Below are 6,506 nucleotides of genomic sequence, written 5' to 3' on the forward strand. Positions count from 1 at the left end.
GCCGAGCCGGCCGGGCCGGGCCGCGCGGGGAGGCCCACTGCCCCCACCTCCAACAGGTCGCCCCTGAGCACCCCGGCGGCCACTCTGCTGTCGGGGGGGGGGCGAGGTAAATGCCGTAGGAGCCTGTCCCATCAAGAAAGAATATTAACCAAGTTTTAAGTTTCTTTGTAAAGCTTGGAGCATGACCTCTAAACGAAGTTAATTTTTCGGGGGTGGGTGAGTAAAATGGTGCAGCTTCTCTCGGAAATTGTCAGTCCCTCAAAGGTAAGCGTGAGTGACCATTTGACCTAGCAATTACACTCCTGTTTGCTTACCCTAGAGAAATGAAAGCGCATCCACCAAGAAAAGCACACACAAGTAACCCAAATGGAAACCTTATATCCACCTAGCGATGAGTGGAAACGAGGGGGGTAATCCATACAGTGGAATGTTCGGCCATAAGAATTCAGTGCTGATCCCTGACACAACATGGACGAATCTTGGAAACCTGCCTAAGTCAGAGCCAGAAACAAAAGTCCAAATGTGTGATCCTGATGATAATGACATGTTCCGCACAGGCAAATAAAAACAGGACACCAGAGGCTGGCGGTGTGGGCTCGGGTGGTAGAGTGCCAGCCCAGTGGGTTCAATACCCACCCGGTTCTTTCCCTCCCTCCCCCACAAAAGAAAATATGTTAATGGCTACTTAAGGATGAGATGAGAACTGAGTGGTGACTAAATGGTACTTCTGAGATGATCAAAACGTTCTAAAATTATAGCTACACAACTATGAATGTAACTGTTGTACGGGTTAAAGCAGAATGTTACACCTCAACAAGTGAATTCTATTTCAAAACTGTTACCAAATAAAACCATCTTTACAAAAGGTGCTAGTTTAAGGGTCTTACTTTTTATTGTATTCCCAAGGCCTATAATCGTGTCCAACCCAGAGTAGGTACAGTTGTTGCATCTTCTACACTTTTTATATAAAGGAACTAATTTACACCTAAAGTATTTTTCATTTCAATATTCTAAAAGTCTACTCACCACAAAAAAAAAAAACCCTCAAGATTAACAACCATGTTAGGGTCTTCTATGAAACAAGTTTGGCTTTCCTGGGGTTGAGGCTGCCTTTAAGTCTTTTATGAATATTGGAACTCCCTTTAGTTCTCTGACAAAAGCCATCTGATTAAAACATGGACCTTTAAGCTTGACTGCTAAAAAGCTTTGTTTATAAACTATGAGGATAGTAGCTTTCCAGGGCACTATTGTCCTTTACAGATCAGATCTGAATCACCATAATTAAGCTGCAGTGTCATTCACATTGAACCCAAGCCACCAGTTATGTTACACATCAACCTTGTGTTATCATTAAGAGCAGCTGGCATTAAGATCTGCTTTAAGTTTAGAAGCTTAAGCTTTTTGAAAATCCAATTTGTGAAACTGATGAAATTAACCCACCCGTGTTAAGATAATTCTCATTTGCATGTAAAAGGAATTTAAAGGCTTATGACTGGATATATTTCACTAGAATAATCAGTAATTGTTCTCCTTTGTTCCCTTCAACTAAGAACATAACTACTTCTTGTCATTTTTTTTCAAGGAACTAGGTCTAAGTAAGTTGTCCAGGCTGGTCTTAAATCCTGGATTCAAACATTCTTGCTTCAGCTAGGACTACAGGCATGTAACCACAGGTCCCAGCACAACCCTCAAGACTTGCTTTAGGGATTTGTTTGTTGAGCCAAACAAAACTTTCCAGTCTTAATCCATACTTCTAGCTTTTGGCAATTACACTCCATTCCAGAGGAAAAGACTGGACACAGGAGACATAAATGTTTAGTGTACCAATAAAGACTGGGCCACAGACATAAGGACTATCTGTTGAGTCCCAAGCCGCAAGTGTAGTAAGGCAGAAATAGCACTAGATTTTCGAGGCTGGGCCCACTCTCAGTGGAGTCCGTGATTAAAACTAGAGACCTCCAACCCTACCCTCATGTGAGAACCATTTTGGCCCTCTAGATTACAGACTATTTTTTTAGGCAGGTCTTTTATTCCTAGTAACTGGTAGACTGAACTTCCTGCCATCTTTGTGGGATGGTAACTCTGATTCAGTTTGGTTTAGAGAAATTTGTCATTCCAGATAAAGCAGTTTATACAGAATAAGATTCTCATCTAGACAGATTATTTCATTTTTTAAAACATTTTGTCCATATGTATTCATGAGCTCATTTGATTTTCACCACCCTGGAAGAGACTGGATAATTTTGTTGTTACTTAAGATTCTAATCCAAAGCCAGGCAATGGTGGCGGAAAAGTCTGTGAGACTCTTATCTCCAATTAACCTCTAGAAAACCAGAAGTGACACTGTGGCTCAAGAGATAGAGTGCTCGCCTTGAGCTAAAGAATGCAAGGATAGCACCCAAGCCCAGAGTTCAAGCCTCATGACCCACCAAAAAAAAAAAAAAAGATTTGAATCCAGTAACTCAGTGATTTCTGGTGTGTTCAGAAGATGGTCCAATGTGCTCTACTGCTGAATCTAGCAGGAGGGAAAACTAAATTAATGGACACATTTCTACTTTTAGCCTTTCATATTTTGCTCAACTCTTTTATGTCTGTTATAGATACACAGTAGTAAAATTTTCAAAACAACCTTGCCAACAGCTTCAGATCTCATTCAACTTTTGATCTATTATGAGGGCCCAAAAGGCTATAGTTGTTATATACACACACATGCACACACAAACACAAGTTAAAATCCTGTACTATAGGGAAACTATTCCTATTAAAGATGCTGAGTTACACAGAACTACATAAGCAAAAAGCATTCTATGTCAGAACTTCTCAGAAGTTTAAAAGTCAATCATCTCCCCTTTCCAGTAAGGAAAGATTTCTTAATCATATGAACATGAAGTTATCATCACATCTCTGTGTTGCAACTTCCAACTCCCAATTTTCAGGCTCCAAATTCAGTGACCTCTTCCAACTGCAGGAACATGTAATACGAGGAGCAAGAGAAGGACAGCATTTGATGGTCCAGGCTCTCAGCCATGGACAAAGAACCATGCAAGATTCTTTCAGGCACACTAAGGTCAACATCCCCACACATAGGGCTATCCAAAAAATAATCACAAAGTCATTCTGTTTTGAATATTTTTATTGAAATGACAAATAAAAAAGAACAATGACCATCTTAATCAAACCCTTGCTTTACAAATATAAAAATATAACCAAAACTTCAAACAACTTTTTTATACATTTCCTATAAACAATACCAGAAAAGTTCTCAAAGCCAAACTATATGGGGCTTGTACACAATAATGTGAACACAGTAACCAAAAGTTCTAAGGTTTTTGCTTTTTTGCAGTACTAGGGATCAAACCTAGGATCTCAGGCATTTTAGGCCACTAAACTCTGTATCAGCTAAAGTTTAAAAATTCAAATACACTGATCTTTCTCTTAAAGGAATAGCATAATCAATGTATTTTCCCAACTTGTTTATTTCCTCGCTAAAATACATAATACACCTTGACTTAACCTAAACATATCTAGACTTCATATGTTTTCCTCAAAACAGGAGCTAACATTAAGATGTGTGTTATGGCTCAAATCAAGTCACAGTATTATGTTTCTCATCACACAGGCAAACTGCTTAAAAGTGTCCAGTTTAACCCAAACAATAAGTGACATAAAACAAGAGGAATATGCATGGGAAAAATCAGTTCTTACACTATAAAAACCACTAAGCCTTCTCTAGCAATGTAACACATAAAACTGAAAATTCTCCAAAGCAATCTTTGTGGCCCATGCATACTGTTCCAAACCCTATAAGCTAGTAAAAAACATTAAATCTCAGTAACTCAAATAGAGAAAAGCTACTCCAAGCATTTTTTCCTCAAGTTCCTGAGCAGGAACTTCGAAAATAAAGTCATTAGAAAGCTGACAGCAGAAGAGTCACATAATTTAAGAAAGGGAATTATAAGCTATTACTGGCCTACTGAATTTAAAGAACTTCTAGCTTTTATTTCTAATTAGGTATGAAAGAAAATAGGCCTGCAGTTTGGTTATGTTTTGTCCAAATACAATGCTAACTTAATAGAACCTTTAAATATCTAAATGCTAGTTACAAGGTATGACAATGATGAACAGTAAAATATAACTCTTTCAAATATTCCAGACAAGTTCATGTACAGAAGAATTATCATAATACCATTTTAAGTAGTACCTGCTTTTTACAAATATCACAATTTTCTTCATCACTTAGAAAAACAAATTTCACTTCTCTTCAAAAGAATATGTCAGTCCTAAGTATAACTGCAAATAACTAAGTAAAACTTTAAAAACTTTTCTCCTTACTCTATTAAACATTTCCTAGTATCACTTAGTAGTTTCATATAGAATATGTACTACTGGATTGCTCAGGGAAAATACGATGACATACTGATATGCAATGCAAAAAGTTTTCATTTGTAGACAAATACTTAAAAATGTGTTAATTGAAAGCTTATGTTAAAACTTTCCAGTATTTAATACAGATCATTGGAATGCACAATTTAAGACTGTTCACTCCTCAAGTAGATTAAGAAGTTACATATCAAAAGATTAAATAAATGTACCCTGTACTGTCTTCTAATGTTCGTGAGTCTAGTAAACTTGAATCTTTCTACTATCCTACTATATCAATCAAGAAATTCAAAACAATTAGGATCCAATTAAAACTAATCAAAATTTGTGTTTGAGTTATAGGAAACTTACATTCAAAATCAACCTGAATCAAAGGTTTTGCTCATGAGTCAGTATATGGTTGCCCAACCCAAACACTTACACTGAGAAGAACAAGAATTTCTAGGGCAAAGCTTAAGTTACAAAGGACAAGTGGGGCCTTGAATTGGATGACTATTCAACTCCAACACTCCTTACTGACACACTCTATAAATCATACCCAGAATAGGTTTACCTTTCTCCACCCTCCTGGAATTGTAAGGACCAACATCTGCCATGTGGTCATTGGAGTTTTTCTGCTCAGGTGAAAAAGCAATCATGGAACATGAGCTCCATCAACATCTCCTTTTCTGCTTCCTTTATCTGAAGAAGAAATTAGCTGGACTCTTAGCTAGTAAAACTACACTGTACCAGAAACTAGTATAAACCACAGAGGCAAGACTGACAACTCTGAAGGAAAAGGACTAGTCAGAACTGGTGGCTTCTTCAAGAAAATCAGTTGTCATCCTTGGATGTAAAGACTGCTGTTCCATACTACAAAGCATGGGCACAATTAGTCACCATTTCACCACCCTGTGAAAGTTTGGCATGACTTCAACCAAATAAAATATTAAGTCCACAACCATTCTTGATTTTCTCATCTAAATACAGAATGATATATCGTTGATATCACCCAATATCCAGAAGAGTAGCCTTGTGATGGTACCATTTAAATGTAAGAAATAGTCAAAAGTTCTCTGGGCCCATTGCAACTCACACCTGTAATCTTAGCACTTAGAATATCTTGAGGTCAAGGCCAGCCTAAGCTACAAAGCAATATCCTGTCTCAAAAAATGAGAAAAGAAGTTCATTTCTGCTTACTATAAAACCTTACCAATCCGTTTTCTTTAATTACCCATATCTTGTAAGTTTTCTTTTATATTAAGCCTATAGTCAATAAGTCGAATAAAGCATGCACAAAAATTTGGAACATTAAGGAATGGCACAACCAACCAAGGCCATTGTCCTCAATTTCCTTTTACTTTCCATAATTTAATCTAATAGGGCAGTGTTGCTAAGTTTTTAAAATTTGCTATTTTTCTCTTACACTCATAAAAGCTGTTCCCTACCCTGTCCCAGAATTCAGTTGGTTCAAGTTACTCCAAAATATTTTTGAAGCTTTGTCACTGCTAAAATGATGCTTATTTCTACATATAACCTTGAGTAAACTGAGGTAACTTTGCAATCTGAGTTCAAAATTTATTATTTTGTCCATGGACCTAAAATTAAGATACAATTTCCCAATGTCACAAATAATACTCCCATCATATGGAAAAAAAAGTTCCAAGTCAATCTTTTTATACCAGTCTCTATGACTACAGACCTAGTTTTAATGGTTCCCCTTATGTCTGTTGCTTGTAAACTAAGATCTGGATGGCTATATAACAGTGCTATATAACAGTGAGCACCAGTGCTCACACCTCTAATCCTAGCTGCTCAAAAGGCTGAGATTTGAGAACTGCAGTTCAAAGCCAGCCTGGGCGGGGAAGCCCATGAGATTCTTATATCCAGTGAACCACTAAAAGCCAGAAGCTGAGCTGTGGCTCAAGTGGTAGAGCACTAGCCTTGAGCACAAAAGGTCAGTGATAGTGCCTAGGCCCTGAATTTAAGCCCCAGGATTGGCTAAAAAAAAAAAAAAAATTACTGGGCAGTTGGTGGTACTCTGTGAAGAACTCACTAATATAAAGTTTGGTACAGGATTTGAAACTTGGATTCAATCAGATAAATCGCCCAGAATAATGGAAGATCCTCATCACAAGATCCACAAC

This window comes from Dipodomys ordii, unplaced genomic scaffold, assembly GCF_000151885.1.
Source record: "Dipodomys ordii isolate 6190 unplaced genomic scaffold, Dord_2.0 Scaffold106, whole genome shotgun sequence".
NCBI lineage: Eukaryota > Metazoa > Chordata > Mammalia > Rodentia > Heteromyidae > Dipodomys > Dipodomys ordii.